Source organism: Dasypus novemcinctus, chromosome 18 (genome assembly GCF_030445035.2).
Source record: "Dasypus novemcinctus isolate mDasNov1 chromosome 18, mDasNov1.1.hap2, whole genome shotgun sequence".
NCBI lineage: Eukaryota > Metazoa > Chordata > Mammalia > Cingulata > Dasypodidae > Dasypus > Dasypus novemcinctus.
Genome location: NC_080690.1, coordinates 1,376,412 through 1,398,794, shown reverse-complemented (window position 1 = coordinate 1,398,794; position 22,383 = coordinate 1,376,412). Strand labels below are relative to the sequence as shown.

General features: G+C 69.7%; 1 protein-coding gene across 4 annotated transcripts in view; it reads right to left on the bottom strand.

Annotated features, from left to right (window-relative positions):
• The window catches only part of CBFA2T3 (CBFA2/RUNX1 partner transcriptional co-repressor 3), a 67,561-nt gene that overhangs the window by 30,317 nt on the left and 14,861 nt on the right, over nt 1–22,383 (bottom strand). Inside the window, exon 1 of one of the 4 annotated variants that reach the window (XM_058279575.1) lies at nt 11,276–11,343. The exons of the other annotated variants lie outside the window; for them this stretch is intronic. The gene's annotated coding sequence lies outside the window, so the exon portion shown is untranslated. Of the gene's footprint in view, nt 1–11,275; nt 11,344–22,383 lie in introns of those variants that run through there. 4 annotated transcript variants of the gene reach the window in all.

Sequence of the window (22,383 nt, the reverse complement as noted above, 5' to 3'; positions counted from 1 at the left end):
GGCGGAAGCCCGAGGAAGGGGTTCTGCCTGCGGGGAAGGGGGGCTGGGGAGGCTGGGGGGGTCTGGGGAGGCTGGGGGAGGCTGGGGGGGGGGCTGGGGAGGTAGGGGGGGCTGGGGGGGGCTGGGGAGGCTCTCGGGCAGCCCGCGGAGGGCCTTGAAATCCAGTCCCAGCAGTTAGGATTTTCCTCTGTGGGCAAAGAGGCGCCACCAGAGGCAAAAGCCGATTCCCAGAGTTTTCATTGTTTAAGAAAAGGGGAAGTCGGCTGTGTGTCACCGTAACTCTCCAGAGGAATGCTGCCAAAACTTAAAATTAATAGTCTGCTCGCGTGAACGCAAATCATAATTAGGGGGCTGGCAGCTGCTGTGCGCAGGTGTCAAACACAGAGATTTTCTCCCACGGCACCGGAAGGTTCTCTCACCAGCCCAAGCAGAACGGCCACCTCTCCGTAAGCGGGGCGTGGGGCTGGCTTCCCTGTGGCCCGGCACGGTGACGACATACGCACGGGAGGACACAGGGTAGCCCTCCCGGGGCCGCCCTCGGCGCCCCGCCACGTCCACTGCCAGCGTCGCCCCCTACGCCCTCCACGTCAACGGGGGCACGAGGTGCGGGTGCGTCAGGGCCGCGGGGGCTGCAGACCCTCCGCTAGGAGGGGCCCAAGCGGGTTGCGGGAACCACTGCCCGGGAGCGGCTGGCGCGGGCCGTGGTCAGGCTGCCGCCCCTCCCGGCGCTTCCTCGTCTCATGCGGGCAGAGGCCGGGGCGGACGCCGGGCAGCCCAGGGCCTGCGGCCTTCCCCCCGCCCCGCCCAGGGCGTACCCCCCGAGCCCCCCACGTCCCCCACGCGCCCTCCTCAGGTCCGTGGTGCGGGCATCCCCTCGTGGAGCGGCCAGAGCACCCCACGTTCTCCTGCAAGCCCCCGCAAAGAGCAGGAGGCCGCGCTCCCGAGGCCGGAGAGGCTCCGGCAGGTCCCGCCGCGCCCCGGGGTGGGCTATGGCGGCCTCAAGTGTCTAAGGCACCGCTGATTCCTGACGTCACCACGGCAACGCAGCGGGGGCCTGAGGGGCGCCCCCCGGCCCCAGCCCGACACGCTCTCAGGGGCGCGCCAGCTGCCCGAGCTCGGGGTTCCCTCTTCCCAGGGCCTTGTCCTGATGGATTCTGGAACATTCCATTGTGCGGCCCCCAGAAAACTGCTGAAATGTCCCAGGAAATCCGACCACACACCCAAGAGGCACAGCCCACACTCGCCACAAGGCTTGGGGGCTGCGTGCCCCGTTTCCTGAGGCTCCCGCGCGTGGGCTGCGCACGACCTCCACGTCTCTTTGTCGTGGAGACGAGCGTGTCACCAAGTTTGCTGCTTCACCCGTGAATCACGTCGCTGCCACCCGTGACGAGAACCCCGCCGCCCCTCACGGCAGCGTGCGGCCCTCCTGCGCGCCTCTGCTCCTACGTGGCGCCCCTTTCACAGCTGAACAGTGTCCCACAGCGTGGCGAGACCGCAGCGGGGCCGTCCCTCATCTAGGACAGGCATGTGGGCGGTGCCCACTTTTGGCACGTGTGGCCAATGCCGCGCTGAGCGTCACGCCTCTGGGGCGCGCCCGGGTGCGGCACTGCCAGTCTCGGGCTAAGCTCTCCGGGTGCGCCGCCGCGGGCGCTGGCCCAGGTGGGGCTTGGAGGATGGGCAGGGCCAGAGCCTGGCCGTGCAGCCCGTCGTCGAGAGGCAACCCCAAAGGAGGCGAGCGGCCCGGGTGCAGGTGCCTCCATCCCGCCAGCTGTTCGCAGTCCCTTGTGCACCTTCCAGAGCCTTCCGCGGAAACGCGACCCCACACGTTTCCCCTCTAAAGAAAACGGGCGCCTCCTGGTCAGTCCGTGCCACACGCAGTGGGCGCGTCTTCCAGCCGTGCGGCCATCGGTAGGTGCCACCGAAGGGGCCCGCTCACGACTCCCACGTCTGGCGATGGCTCTGCTGAGCCGCTGCCTCCGCACACAGGCCCTGCCCAGCTCTCCCTGCGATGGCCGGTCCCCACGCCTGCCAGGCCACATGCGGACACACGGCGCCGCCTCCAGCCCGAGCAGCCCTGGCCCAGGCTGTCCACAGAGCTCTCTGCGGCAACCACGGAATGTTCCGGGTGCGTGAGCCACACGTGGCTACAGGGCTCTCGAGAGGTGGCCGTGCGACGGAGGAATCGATCCAGGCTCCCGGCCCGGACCACCCGGGGGAGGCCGCCCCCTCCCCATGCCACCTGCCCGCCTGGAGGAGGGAACACGGGGCCCTGGAGTGGCGGCAAAGGGGGCGCAGGTCCCCGAGGGCCACTGTCCCATGAGCAGCATCCAGGGCTGGGGAGCCCCCGCGAGCTGAAAACAACACGCCCTTTCTCTGAATTTAAGGAGAACAGCCTCCTGGAAGCAAACCTTTTCACAGATGTTTCCTCTCGGCAGGCGCCGCCCAGCTCCCCGCGGCCACTCGGCTCTCACGAGTCGAAGCCGCTGCGCAGGGTGGACCTGGGGCTCTCGAGTCTTTTGGGGAAGGGGGAGGAAAACAGGAGAAAAAAGCTGTTTTACAAGCCTGCCTGTGCCATTGTTTATGTAAACAGGTAAATTGTTTCCTGCCTCAATTAAAAACATCTGCCACATAAATGAATCCCAATTAACTCGTCCTGTTTTTAATTACTCTGTTAATTACACGCAGGCAGCAGAAGGGATGGCTTGGGAATAGGGGAGCCGAGTGCGAGCCCCCCAGCTTGGCGAGACTCCGGCGCGAGTCTGGCTCATGACGGATGAGCACAGGCGGGGGGGGGGGGTGGGGACGACGGACGGCGCCGGGGCTTCCCCTCGGGGTGTCAAGGGGCCTCCTCCCAGGACCCCCGGCTAGGGCCCAGCGCCCACTCACAGCGGGGAAGCCCCTTTCCCTCCGGCCTCTCGGCCGCCGCCCCATGACTCCGCTTCAGGGTCTGCTGCCCGCCTCCCCGTCGTACCCCAGGTTTTGAAGCCCGGATTGCTTCCAGGAAGCCCCAGGCCCCGCCGCCTCCCGAGGGCCGGGGCCGCAGCCGCTGTTATTAGGCACCGACAGAACGCAGGGCGTCGGCAGCGCATGGCTGGAACCGGCAAGCCATGACCACACGCGCGCCGCGCTCTGACACCCGCTGGCCACTGGCGCCTTCATCTTCTCGGGTTCCTCCTCGTGTCGGAGCAGCAGGGAAGCCGGCCTCTGCATGCAGGAGGCGCTCCATAAGTGCTTCTGGAAGGCGTGAGTACCCCACACAGCGCCACTTCATGGTCATCCCCGTGGCCAGTGGCCGAGGCTCGAGGGGGGCCAGGGCAGACGAGGCTGGGCTGCCTGGGCAAGTGGCAGGGGGCGAGCGGTGCGGCAGGGGCGCGGGAGGCCCCCAGCCAGGAGCAGGGACCCCCGGGTGCGCAGGGGCGCGGTGGGGCACCTTCACGGAGGGGCCCCTCGCTTCCCAAACAGGGGTCCGACCTGCCCATGGAGCCTGAGACGACGCAGCGCCGTGGCACACCCCTTACCACGGGCAGCCAGAGCCTGCTTCCTGGATGCCCACGGCGCGTGGTCAGAGCCGTGGGCCTTGGAGGCCGCCTGGGCGGTGCTGGCAATGGACGTCCACTCGCGCCAAGTCCGACTGAGTGGGCCGGGGCCCGTGAGCAGGACGCGGTGTCCGCTCCCGCCCGGAGGGAAGGATGCCATCGCGCCCAGCAGCGACCGCCCCCTGGCCGGTCGGACACGCGGCTGACCACACTGTGCTGGACGCAGTGGGGCCGCCCGGTGGGCGCGCACGTGAGCCTGTACTGGGGCTCTCTGCGATGCTCCCGGCCGTGTGCCCTCGGGGGGCTCTGAGGACCCGGCAGCTCCCACAGGGTGTGTCTGAAAGCCCCCCCGGCGGTTTCTCTTTTTCCTACAGATTTATTATTTTTTATTTGTCCCCCTCCCCCAGTTGTCTGCTCTCTGTGCCCATTCTTTGTGCTTTGTTGCATCATCTTGGTGTGTCAGCTCTCCGTGTGTGCGGTGCCATTCTTAAGCAGGCTGCACTTTCTTTCCTTACAGGGCGCACTCCTTGCTCGCGGGGCTCCCCTACGCGGGGACACCCCTGCGTGGCGCGGCACTCCTTGCGCGCATCAGCACTGCACGTGGGCCAGCTCCACACGGGTCAAGGAGGCCCGGGGTTTGAACCACGGACCTCCCGTGTGGTAGGCGGACGCCCTGTCCCCTGGGCTGGACCCGCTTCCTGGCGGTTTCTCCTTGAAGGAGGGGGTCAGAGGCGGAGCACAAGGCTCCCCTGCCTGTCCCTGCACCTCGGCACCCTGGCGTGCGAGCACGTCCCTCTCGACTTCGGCCAGGCTGCGCTCGGCCGGGGCTCTGTGCGGCCCCCGGGCCCCCCCTGGGCTCAGCCACCCAGTTCTGACACGCAGGCTCGTCAGGTTGGCGCCGAGAAGCGGCCGTGTTTGGCCAGAACCCGCCCGGGCAGGTGAGCCCACGGGACGGCCACGGCTCGGGCACGCAGAGGGCCGCCCTTCAGGGAGTCGGAAGGTTCCGGCACCCAGGCGAGGGTGCCGGCGTGTGGCGGTGAGGGAGGTGGTATCCGCGTGTGGCCAAGCCCGTCCCCGGGTTCTGAGCCTCAGTGTCCTCCCCTGCTGGTAACGGGGCCCCGCTCCAGGGCCACGCGGTGCTGGCGGGAGAGCATTCCGGGCTGAGGGAACTGCCAGTGCAAAGGCCCCGGGGTGGCACCGCAGGGTGTGCCCGAGAGGTACTGGGAGGCGGGCGGAGAAAGCCGCGGGGGCCGCTGTGGGCTGTGCGCGTGCTCTGCGCAGAGGGCGGCAGGCGCCCCGGGGGCCGGGCCACGGGTGTTTCCGGGACCCCCAGGCCGCCGTGTGGGGCAGACACAGGAGACCAGGTGCAGAAACTTGTCCAAACCACGAGGCTTGGGAAGCAGGTGCGGGAGAGGCCGCGCGCGGCAGAGGGAAACTGAGGCCAGCTCGCGCAGACACGCCGCTGCTCCAACAGCCCGCTCCCAGCACCGAGGCGGGGACCCCCACCAGCAGGTGCCACCGGGGCACGGGGGTGAGGTGGGGGCCGCCTCGGGCACGCAGGGGGACCGGGTGATGCGGCGTGGCAGAGCCACGGCTCTGCTGCCAATTCATCTCCCGACCCGGCGGGCGCAAGGCCAACGGCCACCCCAAGACCTGGGGACGCCAGCCCGAGGGGCCCCCACAGGGCAAGGAGGACACGTCCCCGTGACAGCTGCACCCCGTGTCCACGCAGCCCCAAGCAGAAACCACCCCGGTCCACCCATGGGCCCCCGCAATCCGTGCAGCCCCGCAAAAGGCGACCTGCTGGCCCCTGCGGCGACGTGGACGCCCGAGGACGGTGCTGGAGAACAGAAGCGGGCGGAGGACACGCGCTCAGGAGCTCACTCCCAAGCAGCACCGCGAAGAGGCAAGTCCGCAGGGACGGCAAGAGCCGAGGCTGCCGAGGGGGGTGGGGCGGGCAGCGCCTCCACGGGGCGACGGAACGTTCTGGAGAGAGCACGGTGGCGGCTGCACAGTATCGGGGACGTACGAAAAGCCGCTGAAAGGTACATGTCGAGCCGGCTGGAGTGCAAGGCTTCACCCGCGTCCTTCGCACGGTTAGAGAAAACCCGGGGGACGGGCCCGGCAGGTCGGGGTGTCCCTTGAACCCTGGCCTCCAGGAACCCCACGGGGTGGCTGCACAGGCTCAAGGGACGGCCCCGAGCGAGGGGCCCCGGTGTCCTCCTGCCTCCCCTGTGGACCCCAGCTCCGACGCGGCAGGGGGAGCGAGAGGCGAGGTGGGGCCCCCGCGGAATTCGGGGGGCCTCTGTGCCCCCTTGCTGGCCATCAGAGTGGGGGCAGCGCTTGGGGGGCTGGAGCCGGAGCCCTCATCTCTGGGACACGCCACGCTGAGAGAACACATGGGCAGAGGAAGCAGGTGGGAAGGGGAGAAGCGAGCCTGGCGCTCACCGGGGGTCCCCCCTGGGAGGGGGTGGGACAGCTCTACCCACAGGCAGGCGAGCTGTGAGCGCCCCACGTGCCCGGCACAACTGGTTGTCGCCTACATTTGTGCATTTGAAACCCAAGGCACAGAGAAGGTAAATACTTTGCTGAAAGCCACACAGCAGCCGGGGAATCCACGTAGCGGGGCTCAGAGAAGCCAGGAGTGCCACACGGGCCACGCTGGCCGACAGGCAGGGGTCCCCGAGCTGGGCAGGGGCACCCCTGGTCCTGCAGACCCCCAGGGTCTCAGCACCCCACCCCCATAAGCAGGCCTCCCTGTGGCCGGCTTGGGCCGCATCTTCCTGGGCGCTCCTGAGGGTCCAACAGCCGCAAGTGGCCATCGCTCTCGGACGGCCCCGGAGCGTCTGGGTGCCTCTGCCCCCTTCCTTCTGGCCCCACCCGCCGCCCCTGCTCGGCCCCCCAGCGTGACTCTCCTCCACCCAAGTCAACGGAAGGACGCCCAGCGCTGCCCCTGCAGCCCCCCGCCCACGCCTGCCAGCTCCCTGCTCGGGGCTGCCGGAGGGGGGATCTGAGCGCCCAGACCGGACGAGACCATGGCGGTCCCGAGAGGAAGGGACCACGCAGGAACCCCCAGCGGCTGAGCAGGGAGGGCGGGGACAGCGGGCGGCCAGCGCCTCGGCCAAAAAGACACCTTCCTTCTGATGGCCGGGCTCACGTTTCCTTCCCCGCGCAGCGGCTCCGTGCGGTCCTACGCGGGCTCGTGAAAAGCAGGAGCGTGACCTGCGCTGAGTGGCGAGGCCGGGCCACGGCTGGCCTGGGAGCGCGCTCTGGGGGTCTGTGGCGCGGGTGCTCCTCGGGCAGGCTGCGCACGCCCGGGGAGCCGGGACCGGTCGCTGAGCCCGTCGTCACCACGAGCCTCCGTCCCGAGCCTCGTCTGCTGGGCCACGGGGTGGGCGCCCCCCAGCAGGGCCGCGGCAGCCGGGGGCTGGGGCGTGGGGGGCTGGCTTCCGGCAGCCCTGGCTTCGGGGAGACTCATGGAAAGAAGTGGGTTCCCCCAGAAGTGCCTAGAAGGCACGGACTCTTACACTGGCCCCCTGGGGAGTGGCTTCGGGGAGCAGCTTGCTGCAGGCTGCGCGGCCTCTGGGCCAGCAAGCGGCCATCTCCGTGGGAACCACCACGGCGCCCCCCGCCGGTGTGGACCCTGGGAGGCGCCGTCTGGAAGCAGCCCCCCCCCAGCTCCCACCCGCCTGCCCCGGGGCTGGATGAGAGGCCGGCTCGCCTTCCCCACGGTCAGGCCTGGGGCAGGGACCCCGATCCCATGCCCCCCCCAGCGCCACGGCTCTCCACGGAGGGTGCGCGCCTGGATCCCCGGCTCCTCCACCCCCGAGGGGCCCCACCCGGCTCGGCGCCCCGGCTGCGGGCCGGCCTCTCCGTGCCTCGCTCCTGGGCAGGATGGCGCTGGTATCGCCCACGGGGCCGTCAGCGGCCCAGACACGCAGCAGCCAGCGCCGCCGTGGCGCGGCCTCAGGGTCCGGCAGCCCAAGAGCCTCTCGTCACCAGCCCACAACCCTGCCACCCCACGCCTGCCCTGGGCGCGTGCTCAAGCAGCACGCGCGGCGTGAATGAGCAGGAGACGCCACGGCCCAGCCACGCTCGCCCAGGCAGTGCAGACGCAGGGCCGGCCCCTCGCATCCACGGCGGGAGGGCCGGCTCCCCACGGGCAGGCCGAGTGTCCCCAGGGAGGTGGCCCGGCCGCCCCGGCCCTCCACGGCCAGCAGCTGCTGGCTTCGAACGCCCTGTTCTAAAGGCTGAAGGAGGTATCGGGCTTCGACGACGCCAGCCCAGCCCCACTGCCCAGTCCCCTACCCCACCCTCACTCGGTGCTGGGGGGTGGGGGATGAGCTGGCCAGGGCTGCAGGAGAGCTGGGACAAGGAGCAGGACAAGGGACTGAAGGACAAGGTCAGCCTCTGTGAGCAGACAGGGTAGAGTCAAGGACCCCACCCTACATCCTGACTGGGATCAGAGACCAGGAGCAGGACAAGGGACCAGGAACCAGGGACCAAGGAGCAGGAGCCAGGATCAGGGATAAGGACCAGAACCAGGGATCAGAACCATGACCAGGACAGGGACCAGGGATCAGAATCATGATCAGGACAGGGACCAGGGACCAGAAACATGACAAGGAACTAGAGACTAGAGACCAGGGACCAAGGAACAGGACCAGGGATCAGAACCATGACCAAGACAGGGACCAGGAACCAGGAATATGACAAGGAACTAGAAACTAAAGAACAGGGATGAGGGAGCAGAGAGCAGAACCAGGACAGGGGAAAAGGACCAGGAGCAGGGCAAGAAACTAGAGCCTAGAGACCAAGGACCAAGGAGCAGGAGCAAGGATCAGGGATCAGAACTGCAACCGGAACGGGGACCAAGAATCAGGAGCAGGACAAGGAATTAGACTAGAGACTAGGGAGCAGAGACCAGGGATCAGGAGCAGGACCAGGAATCAGAACCATGACCAGGACATGTACGAGGGATTGGAACCATTCATGACCGGATAGGGACCAGGGACCAGGGACCACGAGCAAGACAAGGAACTAGAAACTAGAGACCAGGGACCAAGGAGCAGGAGCAAGGACCAGGGATCAGAACCGCAACCAGGACAGGGATCAAGGACCAGGAACAAGACAAGGAACTAGACTACAGACCAGGGACCAGAGACTGGGGGTCAGGAGCGGGAGCAGGCCCAGGGATCAGGGATCAGGGATTAGGGTGAGAACCAGGAATCAGAACCACAACCAGGACAGGGATGAAGAACCAAGAGCAAAACAAGGAACTGAAGACTAGAGACCATGGACCAGAGACCAGGGATGAGGAGCAGGACCAGGCATCAGAACCACAACCAGGACAGGAACCAGGGATCAGGAATCAGGAGCAGAATCAGAGACAGAGACCAGAACAAGGACGAGGCCCCAGCCATGGGGGGTGCACGGGGAAGCCAGGCCAGGCGGCTCCTCTCCACTGGACACACTGTGGGTGCATTGGCAGTGCCAGGGCCATCGGCTGCACTGGGCTCTGACCATGACCAGTGACGAGCAGCTCCACGCCCCGGGCTCCCGCGGTAGGGAAAAGGCAACCGACCGAGACAGGAAGCCAACATGTGCGAGGGCCGCGCTCGGCCGAGGAGGCAGCGGCCGTGACCTCGGGCTCACACCGGCGGGACGGACAGACATGTCCGCCACGGCGCACGGGCCAGCCTGAGCTGGAGCGCCGTGGCCCGGATGGACCCTGCAGGAACGCCAGCGTCCTCTTGCGCAGTGCCACGAAGGAAGCTCCAGCCTGATTGGCAGAGAGAAGCGTCCTGGCCCCAGCACGGGGGGTGGGGAGGACAGGGCCGGGCCCCCCGTGTTCTCCATGCCGAGCTTCCGTGCATGCACGCGCACACGCTAAAAGTTGTTCCTTCCCTCCCGGCCCGGGGAGGAAATTCAGTCCCATCTAATTCAACAGTCCTCCTGTGTGTCGTGGGAGGCTACGGATGAATCAGCCTGAGCCGAGTGGCGCAGCGGGGAGGGGGCTGCCGAGAAGCCCCGGGTGCTGCCGAGGGCGGCGGGGAAGCGCCCGTCCCGTCCCACGCCCGCCCCGCCGCGCAGAGAGAGAGCCGCCGGGCCCAGCCAAGGGCGCAGCGCAGCCGGCCAGGATTTCGCGATGAGTGGCCCAGCCCCCGGCGTCTCCAAATCTCCGCGTAGGAAGGAAAATTAATTTCTTCCAGTCATGCAGAAATGAAAACACGTGAAGCAAAATCAGAGCCATTTCCTGGAGGGGGCACCCCGGCTCTGTGGCTAACCCGGAGACCGCGGCGAGCCTGGGCGCCTGCGAGAGGCCCTGGGCAGGCACCCGGAGGTGGTCGGGGTCCCAGCCCTGGCCTGGCGCGCAGCAGGGCCCCGTTTTCTCGTCACGCCGGAGAGCGAGGGCTGCCTGGGAGAGCCAGAGGCCACCCGAAGCCGCCCATGCTGGCCCACGTCGTGTCCCCCACTCTCAGCCCTTTCTCTCCTGTCCCCAAGGCGCAGCTGGATCCCATGCGTGCCTGCTGCCCACCGCACCCCCCCGCCCCGAGGCGCGGCTCCCAGTCCGTGGCCTCCTGCCAGCGGCCTTTCGCCAGGCTCGGCTGGCTGTTCCAGGCTCTCCCGGGCGGGGCAGCCCAGGGCGCGTCCCGGTGTCACCCAAGTGCCCAGGACAGTTGATGGGCCTCCCTGCCCCTGCGCCCAGGAGGGGAGCCGGGGGCCGCCTGTGGGCGGCGGCAGAGGCCAGCCTGAGAAGTTCCCCCGCGGGGCAGCAACTTGCTAGAGCAGCCCCAGGGCGTGGGGAAACTGCGCCCTCTGCTCTGCCCCAAGGGTGGCCTCCCTGTCGCGTCCAGGGGACAGTTAGAGCGAAGCCACGTCCTGGCCGCGGACAGAGGCGGGGGCTGACAGCAACCTCAGGACGACGGTGCCCGGACTGTCTCCTCCAGGGGGGTTTCCTGCCCCCTGCTCTGCAGCTGCCCCACGGGGGAGGAGGAGGACAGAGCCGTTGGTGTGGGAGGGGCAGGCAGGGGTCTCCCCACTTCCGGGGTCTGTGCGCCACTTCTGCGCGGGATCCCGGGCATATGAAGTTCCCTCCCGGGCGGGGTCGCGGCCGGGGGCTGGGTGCCGAGTCTGCTGCCGCCAGCCCGCCCGCTGCTCCCGTCAGCCCTGCTCGCCGCGCCGCCACCATCTGTCCCTCGAGCTGCTCGCGCCTCCCTCCCCGGCCCCCGCAGCCTGGCTCTCGGCCTGCCCAAAACACAGATGGCCGCTTCCCAAAGGGTGTGAGCAGCCGCCGCCCAGGCCGGCGAGCTGTCAGGGCCCGGCAGGGTGGCCCCGGCCCCTGCGCCCCCGCCGGCTTCCCGGACCCTCCGCCGCTGCCCGCCGCGACCACCCCCGGCACGTTGGCGGGGGCCGGGGCCAAAACAAGGAGGGGGCCAGGGGGGCCCGCCCGGCGTCCCAGCCCCGCGGCAGGCACCCAGCCTCCCCTGGGGTGGCCCGCGCCTCCCCAGACAGGGGCCTTTGTCAGGAAACCAGGTACCGCGCAGCGCCCCGCGCCCCCAGCCCCTGCGCACGCGGGTCCCCTCAAGCTCCGCCGCACCCCGGGGCCGGGCCGCTGCCTCGCCCGGGGGTCGGCCCTCGGCGCGGTGGGTGGGCGCATCGCCGCCGCGCCCCACCCGCCGGAGGCGCCAACTTCGCGAAGTCCGCGGCGGGGAGCCCGGGGCGGCGGCGGGACTTACGCTCCGCAGGTCCGGCTCCGGGCGGCGAGGCACGGTGGCGCCCGGGCTCCCGGGGCGGCGCTTCCTCGGGCAGGGCGGCCGGCGCGGCAACTTCGGGGCGGCGGGGCGCCGGCGCGCGCGGGGTCCGCCTTCCTGCTTCGGGCGCGCGGGGCGCCGCGGGGCGCAGGCGGGGCTGGGCCGCCGGCCGCGAACAAAGCGCGCCGCCCGGGGCGCCCGCGGCCCGCGCCGGGTCCCACCGCCTGCGCCGGGGCTCGGGCCGGGCAGGCGCGGCGCTCGCCGAGTGCCTCTCACGGGGCCCCGCGGCGCCCGCCCCGCGCGCTCCGCCCCCGCCCGCCGCCCCCCGCCGCCGCGCCACCTGCCTCCCGACCCGCGCCCATCGCCGCGGCTCCGCCCCGGGGCGCCTCGGCCGCCGGGAGGCCCGGGGGCCCCGCGCTCCGCCGCCGCCGCCTAGAGCCGCTGCCGCCCGGGGGGCCGCGGGGCCATGGGGCGCGCCGGGCGGGCGCGGGCGCGAGCGGGGCCGGCGGGGGAGCGGGCGCGCGAGGCCGGGGGCGGGAGCGCGGGGTCGTGCGGGACCGTGGCGGGGCGGCGGGTGCTGCTGGGGAGGGAGCGCGGGGCGGGCGCGGGCGCGCAGGGGCGCAGGTGTCGCGGGGATGGGCCGGGCGGTGCGTGGGCAGAGCGGGGGTGTCGGGGAGAGTGGGTCGGGGGCCCCTGGGGGGGCGCGCGGGCGCCGGGGGGAGCGCGCAAGGCGAGTGTGCGGGGGGCGCGGGGGCGCGGGGGGCGCGGGGGGCGCGGGGGAACGCGGGGGGCGCGGGGGGCGCGGGGACGCGGGGGGCGGGGGGCGCGGGGCAACGCGGGGGGCGCGAGGGCGCGGGGGAACGCGGGGGGCGGGGGGCGCGGGGCGCGGGGCAACGCGGGGGGCGCGAGGGCGGGCCTCTCGCCGCGCCCACCCGCTCCCGGCTCCGCGGGCCGCGCACACCCACCTCGGAGCGTCCGGCCGCGCGTTTCAGGAGCCGCGGCGTCTGGCGTCCGCGCGGGAGGCGCCCCTCCCCCGGCCCGAGCCCGCGCCCCCCGCCCGCCCCCCGCCCGCCCCCCGCGCCGCGGCCCCGCGGGGACCCGGGCCCTCCGCGCTCGGCCGGCAGGGGGCGCTCTGCCCCCGCCCAGGCCCTCGGGCCGCGATTTGCATGTGCTTTGCATACATCTGCATAGGGCCCCCCGCCGTCCCCGGGCCCGCCAGCGCCCGCCCCGCTCCCCTGCAGGGGTCTCGGGGCCTGCCTGGCGCATACACGGGGCCACTTCCTTCTTTGCACCCCAGACCCCCGGCGCCTTTTCCAGCCGCTGGGCGACAAGCTGGGCTCCAGCCTCGGGGTCTTGGGGACACGGGGACGAGAGCCTGGAGGCAGGACACTGGCCGCTGATTTCCATCCCACCTGGCAGAACCCAAGGCCGCGGGCCCCAGCTCCCCAGTGTAGAAACTCAGCGCTTTCCCCAAACCGTGCCCGCTCCTCCCTGCTCTGTCCGGCGGCCGTGACCCCTCGCCCAGCTGGCCTCCCCGGGGTCTTAGGTCCACACACTCGAGAACACAGTGGGGGGCCCTGAGGGGTCCTGCCGCCGACCCCCGTGGCCCAGGCTCCTGGGCTCCCGGCCAGTGAAGCGAAATTGCCCGTCCGCCTCGGGGAGCAGCTCCGCCGGGGCTGGCACGAGTGGGGTGCTGGCGTTTGGAGTGTGCTTGGCAGGGTGATGCCCCGGGACCCGAGCAGACCTCGGGACGCCCGCAGGGCCCGCACCCATTCCTGGGAGAAGTGGGCAGCGAAAGGGGTGGGCGCGTTGCCAAGGCCGGCGGTTTAGCGCCGTGCTGCCCGGCTCCTTATCCGTTCCCGCTGCCTTACTTCGCGGCCCGAGGGCACCGTGGATTTCAAACTCTACCGTTTTTCAAAAAGATGAGCCACCGAGAAAGGAAAAGACGCTGCCAATTTTAATCCTAAAACGCCTCCAGATTTCCGAGATGCTAAAATGTGAAAAAAACGGGCCGAGCCGGTGATTCAGCAGTGAGCGAACAGCACAAAGCCACCCTGTGGGCAGGGAAATCGGGGTGCCCCGGGGCCTCCAGTGTCTCGAGGTCAACCGAGGCAGGAACTCGCCTCCCTTCCGAGGAGCCCCCCCCCTTGCTCAGAGCCTTGGGGTTCGGCCAAGAGAAGCCAGCTCTCCCCAGCACCCATTCCACAGGCACCCCGGGGCAGAGCAGGGCAGCACCCGGATTTTCCGCCCTGCAGTCTGGGGCACGCTGCGGCTCTGCCCCTGCTGACCGCACCACTCCAGGTGCCCGTCCGCTGCATTTCCGTCGCTTCTTCCCGCGCCAAGCTCCTCTGTGCTGGGCCCTGAGGGCGCGGCCACACCCGATTCCACTCCAGCCCCCACGGCGCCCTGACCAACGCGCCCTGTCACGGCGTCGCAGGCGCCCTGCACCCGGCCAGCCTCGCCAGCAAGGGGCTGTCCAGTCCCGCTTTTACCCCGGGGGTCACGCAGCCCTCTGCTGAACCCCGGGAGGTGGGTTTTGCCACCAGCCCCGTCTGCCTCGGGGGAACGGAGGCCAGGCTGCCCTCGGCTCTGGCCACTGGTCTGCAAATGCAATTCTGAAAAGCCGGGGACTCCCTCAAGCCTTTTGTGCTGTGCCCAGACGCTTCCAGCAGAAGTCTAAATAACGCACATTGACAGCGTAAATAGCACATTTTAACATCTCGCGGGTCCAGCGCGCTCCAGCACCGCAGCCCCGGCCGGCACCGTTGCCCATTTTAAAACACAAAACGCAAGTCCTCCTAAACACCTGAAGTTTCCCACCGTCCCCTGTCCGTCCCAAATATCTATTTCAATTCCAGCCAACACGGTTGCCTCTGAATGTGTTTTCAAGCTTGAAAGTTTATCCATCACCCTATCATACAAAACTATGTGAATGAACTGAAACGTCAAGATTCAAACACTTTCCTATGTCCAAGTTCGTTTCCACCAAATAGATGGTGATAATTATTATTAGGAGGATACCACTGACTCGGTGTGAACTTATTATCAATTTTGAGAATAGCTAAACAAAAAACAAGTTCTTAGTGGAAATGCATCTAAAACGAGGCTGGGGCAATTGGGGGATTCGTTTACGTATTCCTGGATGTGTGGTACTTATGGCCACGAGAAGGCAGTTCCCACGTTAATCGCACTCGCGTCCTTAGAGGGAAGGCAGGAGAGATCTCAGGGGAGGGGGCGTTGCGCCGCGGTCACCTCGCGGGATTCTCGGACCCCTGAGAGCCCGATGCCCTGCACCTCGTGGTGGGCGTCTGAAAAATGCCTCCCGGCGCCCGCGGGCCGGGCCGTCCTCCAGGCGCTCCCCAGCGTTGCTCCAAGCCGGCCACCGGCTGGGGGGCGCCGGGGTCTGGGTGTGGCAGTGGGGGGCAGCGGGGGAGAGGGAGCCCCACACCCGCTGAGCCGGAAGGAGGGTGCTTGTCTCTGGAAACGTGCGCGGGGGCTGGGAGCAAGGGTGCCCTGGAGGGTGGGCGCCCTGGCCCTCAGCCGGATGTGAGCCACCCAGGGCCCGCAAGAGACTTTGAGCAGAGGGAGCCACCGGCCACAGCCGGGGGGCTTGGGGTCCCCAGGAGCGCCTCTGGCTTTCTACTCCCGGCCCCACCCTCGCCCTCGCCCCTCTGAGACCCTCAGCCGGGGCCCAGGAGTGGCCCTGTGTGCAGACCTGGAGGCCCCGGGACCTCGGCCTCTCCTGCCGGCACCAGGGCTGCAACGTTGTGCTGCGAGGTCTGCCGGGGCGGCCAGGGCTGCAGGGTCCACCTGTCCCCAAGGGCGAGGCCGCCTGCCTCCTCCAGAAACACCTCTGGGGCTTCCCGGGCCACCCTCACCTGCCGGGGCCTCTGCCCCCCCAGCAGCCACCCCCTCCGCTTCCTCCCCACGTGGCTTGGGCCTCCACCCCCTCCCCAGGGCCACAGGGATGCAGGGCCCAGCGGTCCGGTCGTGGGACCCCAGCCCGGCTCCCAGGCGCCCGCTCAGCCCGCATCCTCCCTCGGCGGTGACTGGCGGGCTTGCGCGTGTGATCTGACTCCGGCCAAGGCGGTGTGTGGGGCGGGCCCGAGGGGTCTGGACGCGGCCCTGGAGTTGCCACCCTGAGGGGGACGTTGGCCTGGGGGAGGCGGGGCCCCTGAGGGAAGGAGGGGCGAGTCCACCCGCCCCACACCTGCCCGTCCTCGGGGCACTTTTTTTTAATTTTTAATTTCCTTACGATCTAACCAGTTCGACCTGCGTTTCTGTTTCCCACCAAAAGCATCTCCTTATCCGCCTGCGCTGCCGCGAGGGTGGCTGGGGCCTCCGGCCGTCCCCCTTATGCCGGATCTCACCGTCATGTGCATCGGCACGACCGGCGCTCGGGCGTCACATCTTAACCTGATATTTGAGAATGTTAGCATCTATGCCCAAATCCCTGGTGAACGAAATACCAACGTTTGAGATAAAGGCTCGGTCTCCCTGAATTATCCTTTCCTTGGCCCCACGCGGCTCAGCCTGGCACCCCGGGCCCATCCTGGGTGGGAATCTGCATTTCAAGGTAACCAGGCGCTTCTGGCCAGTCCACGGCCCCGGGCCGCTCAGCAGCCGCTGCCCGCAGGGTGCCCTCCCTGGCGACACAGCCGGGCAGGCGGGCAAGGCCGGCGGGTTTCAGAGAAGGGCACGGGCTCCCAGGCAGAGGCCTTGGCAGGGCGGAAGCGGGGCCTGCCCTGTGCCACCGCGCTGCTTGCCCCAGAGTCCAAGGGCAGCTGCCTGCTCGGAAGGGGACCCCGGAGGCCCTGGGGGGCAGCGGGGAGCGGACAGGGCGGGGAGGGGCTGGGGAGGGCAGCAGCGCCGGCCGTGGGCACCTGCGCGCAGCGGCCCAGCAGCCCCCTGGTGTCCCTCGGGCTGGAGGGCGGCGTTTGTCCAGCTTGGGGGGCTCTGGGTGACGGCTGTCCCAGCGGCACGCACCCTGGTGGCGGCCAAGGTGAAACTGAGGCCCCGCTGGCTTAGGGGGTCCTGCCCGCCTGGCGGTCAGAGCAGACGGGTGCCCCGGGGTGCCCCTCGGAACCCGGCGTCGGGGAGAGGCCGCGGGGGTCCGCAGCCCCCGACGCCTGGACTGTTCCTGTCTTCACTGAAGCTACAAATGCCAAACCAGGAGCCAGGCCGGCAGCTTGGCGGACTGCGGGGCTGGCGCGTTCTCGGCGCGAGCTGATCATTGCTCGGTGCACCCGGCTCCAGGCTGGGCCTCTGGGGACGCCACCCCGAGCGGCAGGCAGCCACCTGCTGTCTCCCCCTGAGCTGGGGACCCCTCACCCCAACCCCGCGAGTGACGAGAAACCGAGGCCGGAGGATGGAGGCATCTGCCGGGAGAGGCGCTGCAGCGGCAGAGGCCGCATGCCATGCCCCCCGCCCCCCGGCCTCGTCCTGCTCACGTGCGTCCTGTTTTCTGGACGGTCACCTCCTGCCGCCCCCCGACCAGCCCGTCTGCACAGTGAGGTGGTGCCCCGAGGACGGCAGGCGGGGTGGGTGGCGGCCTCCCTCCCCAGAACTGCGCGGGGCGGGAAGCCAGCGCGGCCCCCGGGATGGGCAGTCGCCCCGGCCCCCGCGCGGACGGCACGCTTCTCCCCCCCCGGCCCCCCTGTACCGCAGCACTCTGCCGCAGCATCCTCGTCCCCTTTCCTGGGGGGCCCCAGGTCACATCGGAAGGGACGTGTGCACAGACGGGCGCTCATCCAGCAGGGAGTGCCGCGGCCACCGCGCAGCAGGACACCCGACCTCGTGATTACCCAGAGGGCCACAGTATGGTTGAAAATGTTGAAAAACTGATAAAACCCAGTGTTGGCATGGCTGCGGGAAAGCAGGCCGCTCTTGTGGCGCTGGGGGGACATGCACTGGCCGTGTCCCTTTACGAGGCACGTGGCGATTGAGCCTTGAGATGCATCAGCGACTGGTGCCCGAGGTTCAGCTCTGCGAGGGTGCTGTGCAGCTGACCGCACTGCACCAGCAGCGGAAACGAAAGAGAGACAAAGGCCCCTGGAAGCCGGTGGTAAACGACCCCGCGCCTCGCTCTGGAACGCGGTCGCCTCACCAGCAAGGCCACAGCCCAGGAGCGCGTGCCTCGAGCGGGAAGTCAGGAGCCGGCTGGACTCGGCCTCCAGGCCCCGGCGGGGGTCCAGCTGGGAGGTCTGCAGGGGCCACGCCAGCCCTGCGCAGACCCCAGCCCGGCCCTGCCTTTTAGGGGTCCCTGAAGCAGCACGAGGCCACCCCGGGGTCAGGCGGCCGCTTTCCGCAGCCACCCCCTTCCCTCCCTCTCCAGACCCCGCCGAGGCAGGGGCTGGGCCCGGAGCGGCCTTCTCTGTCCTCCAGGGGAGGGGCCGCGGGCGCCCACCTCGTCCTGAGCCCCGAAGGCGAGTCCCCAGCACGCTCTGGTTTTTGTTCAATTTGGGGTGAGAAGCAGGCCGAACAGCAGGGAGGCCCCGGCGAAGCGGGCGGGCGGATCGTCCCCCAGAGCTGCCGGGAGCTGCGGGAGGGGGGCCAGGGCAGCCTACCACCCCATTTCAGAAAAAAATGTTCACGTCTTCCTCACTTTTTGAAAAGATAAATGCTGCCTGGGTTAAAGATTAAAATGTGAAAAACGAAACGGTGAGAGCGTTGGGCGGAAACACGCAGGAGAGGCCTTAGGGCGCCGGCTGCGAGGGACCAGGAGCCCGGGAGCCGGGCGGCCTGAGCGGGGGCGCGGACTCGGCCCCAGAAGCCCCGACAGCCTGCGCGCCCTAAGGCCCCGGGTGAGGGGGCGGGAGGACGCTAGCAAGGCACGCGGGGTCTCTCGGCCAAGAGGTGCAGAAAGGCGGCAAGAGAGAAGGATGTCACTTAAAATCCCCGGGCACCGGTCAGCCCCACCCGGAGAAGCGGAGAAGCGGCAGCGGCCAGCGCCCACCCGCTTCGCCGCCCCGAGGCTGCACTTCCTCCGCTCTTCCCTCCCTCCCCCCGTCCCCCCACCAACTGACCAGTCCACGGGTTCCCCAAACCCTGGTGAACTGGAACCAGGACCCTGGAGAGAGGGGCAGCGCCACGGGGCCCGGGGGCAGGAGGCCGGTTTCCCCGGCTGCCCCCTGCCTCGGCCCCTCTCGGCTCCCCGGGCACGGGCACAGCGGGCGGGGGCTGGGGGCCGGGGGCAGCGTCCAGTGCGGCGTCGGGTGTGGACATGGGCGGGCAGACGGCGCGGGGCCGCTCAGCAGCACGCGCTGCAGCCGGGAGGGCGACGCCAGACTTTTCCATGCGAACCTTTTCCACCTTCTGTTCTCCTGTCTGCGTATTTTCGTTTTTCTAGAAGTGTTTTTTGTTTTGTTTTATTCTTGCTTTTTAAATAGGAAGAAATCAGCTTGACGAGTGCGTTGGCGGTACCCGACCCCGGCCGCCCTCCGCCCCAGGCCCGCCGGCTCTCAGCCCTTGGGCCCGTCCTGTTGCTCCAGCAGCCCCCTCGGTGTGGTGGGTCTGGGGGGGAGGGCGGGCCTGGGCTGGGCCAGTGGGACCCCTCCCTGGGTTTTCTGAACCGGCCCGGGAAGGAGGTGCTTTCCTTGGGCTGCCCGGGACCCCCAACTACAGGGCGGGAGGCAGGGGCCGGGCCTGGGGGCGCCTGAGGCTGCCCCTCCCACTGGGTGGGCCCATCCCCATCCTGGGGGGCCGGCAGCGCCACGTCCTGGGGAGTGGGCTTGCACCCCGCCGCCCCGGCGGCTCCAGGACGGCTGCGCCCCCCACGGCCTGGACCGAGAGGAAGCGGGAAGTGGCCAGGCCGGGCGCCGCCCTCCAGCCTGCAGGGAGCGGCCAGCATCGGGGGCCCCGCCCGGGACTGCGGCTCTGCCACCACCCCCGGGGCCTCAGGCTGCACCCCACCCCGTGCTGCACCCCTCCCGCTCTGCACCCCCCCGCTGCACCCTCCCCCTCTGCACCCCCGTACTGCACCCCTACACACTGCACCCCCACTCTGCATCCCCCACTCTGCACCCCCCATGCTGCACCCCCGTGCTGCGCCTCCCGCTGCACCCCTCCCCTTTGCAGAGCCCACGTGCGCGGCGCCATCTCTCCATCAAGTACTCTGCAGGACAGATGGTGATGTGATGGCAGGAGCTTGGCAACCCCAGAGAGGAGCCCCCCAGAACCCACGACCCTGAGCCCCGCGGCCCCCAGCAATCCCGGGGAGGGGCAGAGAAGGACGGTGCGCGTGGGCCTTGGCCTGAGACCTCTCTCCTCGCCCCTGCGAGGCTCCAGGACCTGCGAGGCTCCGGGGCCTGGGCGGTCCCTCCACGGGCAGCCGGCGGGCTGGGGCAAAGGCCGCGGGGCAGACACGCAGGCCGGCGTCTGCTGGAAGGCAGGAACAGCTCCCTGCGTGGTGTCCGCTCCCCTTCTCCTTGTCAAGGGACCCCGACTTCACCCGGGCCACGGAGCCATCCTGCCGTGGACTGGGTGGCGGGAGCCGCGCCAGCTGCCCCTCGCGTCCCCAGCCTGTCTTGTGGCCGCGGTGCCCACCCATGGACCGCAGCGACCACCTGCTGTGTGGGCAGCTCCCGGCCTGGTCCCCACGGGGCAGAGAAGGGCCCACCTGCCCCCGCCCACGCCCCACGGGCCCCCCCACAATCCCACAGGCGTGGACAGTCGCTGTCCCGTGTTACGGCCGTGGAGCCCGGGCTCTGACAGCATCCGTTCATGGACAGCCCCTCGGCGGGAGCAGCGGGAGCAGCCCACGAGCCTGGCCCGCGCTGCCTCCCGCCCCCGCCCGCCCCCTGGCCCCGAGAGGCCTGGGCGGCCTCCAGCTCCTGCCACAGAATCTTCCAGAAGGAGCCCGTCCTTGCAGGGCCTGCTCGGCTCCCCCTCGACGGCACGGTCATCCCAGCGGCCGCGGGAGGCCCTGCCTGCCGGGCTCTCCTCTCCCTCCGCCTCGGGCCCGGAACGAGGTTCCCTGGACAAGCAGCGGGCACCCGGCGGTGGCCTGGAGCCCCGGGCCCACTTTTGCAGGAACGGGTGCTGGCCCGCCCTGCCCGGCCTCCTGGGGCGCCCCGAGGAGCCTGGGAGCCCCTGCCCCACGCGCTCCGGAACCTCTGAAGCCCAGGGGCCGGGGGACGCCGCCTTCCTCCCAGGACCCTCCCGACCGCCGCGCCCACCTCTCCCGAGGCGCCCCGCCCCGGGGCTGGCACTAACGGCTCCCAGAGCCGTGCCCCCGCTAGGGGCACACGCCCCCCGGGGCTGGGCACGACTCCTGACGCCAGCTCCTGGGCAGGCAGTGTGGGTGGTGCCGGGGCCTGTGTCCTTGAGCCACGGGGGCGGCGCGGGAACGGCCAGCGCCACACGAGGCCTCGTCCCCTCACTGGCTGCTCTCACTGCCCCCACTTTACCACTAGGACCCGGAGGCCCAGAGAGGGCAGGGAACTCGCCCCGCATCACACAGCATGAGGTGCCGGGTCCACTCCCCAGCCGAGCAAAGAGAAACTGAAAAGACGCAGCATGACCCGGGCCTAAGAAGGAACCAAGCCCTGGATGCCGCGGCACGGAGGAGCTCGAGAAGCAGACGGAGAAGGCCGCGGAGCTGTGAGCCCACGTCAGACGCCCCGTCCGGGACCGGCCACTCTGAACGCAGCGAGCCGACTGTGCGGCCGGGCGGGGGTGACGGCTAGCAGGCACCGCGCTCCCCTCGCGGGTGAGGAGAATGCCCTGGAACCTGCGCGGCGACGGCTGCGCAGCCCTGAAGACCTGGGGAGCCGCCGGGCTGTGCCCCGAGCAGGCGGATGTTTCGGGGTGTGAGCCGCGTCTCAACAGAGCTGCTCGCGAAACACGCGCGGAGCCGGAGTGCGCCCCTTCCCGGCCCGCGCCCCAGCCCCTGTCAAGTCTTCAGGGGGCGTGGAGGGGGGGCGGCGTCCCCCTGGGAGGGACCGGGACCCCAGGGCAGCAAGGAGGGCTGCTCGGGGCGGTGGGCGCGGACGGGCCGGGGGCCCAGAGGGCAGAGCGGGGGTGGGGCAGGGTCCCCGGGAGGGAGGGGCTTAGAGGAGGGCGGGGGGAGAAGGGCCTGAAATAGCTCTGAGAACCTGAAACTCCTGGGGGAAGTGGGGCGGTGCGGCACCTCTAATGGGGAACTCCTGGCGGGGAAAGGAGAAGTCTGTGCTTTTTGGGGGTGGGGACTGGTTGGGGCGAAGCTGGGCGCGGGGGGCTGAGGAGGGGGGAGCGACGGAGCCCCCTGCGGAGAGGCTCGTTTCCAAAGCCCTGACCTCGGAGGAGCCTGGTTGGGGGGGGGGTCATCCGCCTTTTAGAGGGGAGCTTGGCGGGCTTGATGCCCCCACGCAGGCAGAGGCTGGGACCCCGCGCCCCTGCCTCGCGCCTTTCGGGCGCTGAGCGCACCTGCAGCCGGGCTACGGGCTGCGGCAGCCCCTCCCTGGGGGCTGTCCTGCTCAGGGGCTGGACGGTCTCCCCCGGCCGCTGTGGGGGGGAGAGGCAGGGTCCTGACCCGCCGAAGCCCCTGTGGAACCCGCCCAGGCGGCCGCTCGCCCCCAGCCGGGAGCCCGCGCTGCGCGGGGAGCAGGAGCAGCGCGCGGGGAGGGGCCGCCTTTAGCAGGTGTGCTGGCGCTCGCGGGCAGCAGAGTGCGCTCGCTGTGACCTTCCCCCAAAGTGACACGAAGTGGCTCAAACCCCTAAACGTGACGCACGGAACCACACGACTCCCAGGAGACGGCAGGGAACGCGGTCCAGGCGGGGCGACCTCTTAATACACCCCCAAAGGCACGACCCGCGGAAGAGAAGTAGCGATGAGCTGGGCTTTGCTGAAAGAAAAACCTCTGCTCAGCAAAAGCCACTGTTAAGAGAAAGAAAATAAAAGCCATGGACAGGGAGAAAATATTTTCAAAATGTGTATCTGGTCACAGCGTGCACCCCAAACGTAGGAAGAGCTCCTAGATCTCAGCGAGAAGACGGCAGGGCCCCCAAGGACACAGGGCCTGCTCAGAGAAGAGACGGGGAGGCCAGGACGCGCGAGGAGAGCTGCGTGTGGACGACCCCAACTAGACGACCTTCCGGAAAAGGCAAAACCATGC